The following is a 1,133-nucleotide window of genomic DNA, read 5'->3' as shown; positions in this document are numbered from 1 at the left end:
AGTTCCCGCTGAAAGCCAACACCAAGGACAGTCCCTGTCCCCCCCTCCGCAGCAGCTCTCCTCAAGACCAACATTCAGAGGTCCTAAACAATGATTTTGACTTGCTAGGGGAAAGAAAAATAAGCATTGAGCATCCACAGCTCTAGAAGGATGTAAAGATGCTCAGAGTTACCTAGAACCCAGCCCTGGTGTTTTAAACGTCCAATCACAGGATTATTTTTAAATACATTCACCCACAGGTTGTTGGTATGATTATACCAACCCTCCGGTACCCCTTATTACACAGTCTCTCTTCCCTCAGCTGTTTTCCAACACCCACAGACATCTCTTCTGTTCCTTTACACACAGACACCCTTCTCCCAAACTAGAGTCATTTAAAAACCAGAATGTTTTCAAAACAGTCTAAATTCATCAAACCACAGAAAAACATCGGAGGAGCACGCAACCTCCAGAAAAAGCTTTGCAGTTAATGGGACCATGGAGCGTAAGAACTCAACACAAAAAAGTCAAGCGACAGCAGACTCCAAACCCACTCTACGCAGTTTGCTAAATTAACAGCCAACAGGAAAAACACAGTCCACAAACACAAACACATCTTCAACTCCTCCAAACTTCAGGGCAGTGCAGGTTTAAGGTCAACAAAGCAACTGCAGCACCAACTGCTACGCCTGCAGTACAGCCAGTTACACGTTTGCATGCAGCAGAGAAGGTGGAACAGCGTTTGTTAACCCTGCACAATCATTTCCAGCATTTTCCGCGTGTCTTTTTATGTTACAATTTAAACCCAATCCGAGACGCTTCCCCTGTGTCCACATTTGAAGGCGAAGCAGGAAAGTGACCCCTGCTCTGCAACTTTTTGCTTATGCTGAAGTAGGCTAGAAGCAGAAGACATCGAGAGATCTGCATTTAACGTCTTCCACACCCTCTGGTTTCTACCCCTCAGCAGAGAAACACAAGCTTGCCTTATTCTCAGGTTCACATCAACTTAAAAAACTAAACAAACAAAAAAAAAATCACATCCCGCACCTAAGCGCACGTCTGGAGACACACGCTCGTCTGAGCCCTGCTGTGATCAAAAGACTTTGAAGGGAAGAGGAGCCCGACGCCCTTGACACAGACCCCCGCCTCGCACC

Source organism: Pygoscelis adeliae, unplaced genomic scaffold (assembly GCF_000699105.1).
Source record: "Pygoscelis adeliae isolate BGI_AS28 unplaced genomic scaffold, ASM69910v1 Scaffold419, whole genome shotgun sequence".
Classification (NCBI taxonomy): Eukaryota; Metazoa; Chordata; class Aves; order Sphenisciformes; family Spheniscidae; genus Pygoscelis; species Pygoscelis adeliae.
The sequence above is the reverse complement of the archived record's forward strand: the minus strand, read 5'-3'. Positions refer to the sequence as shown.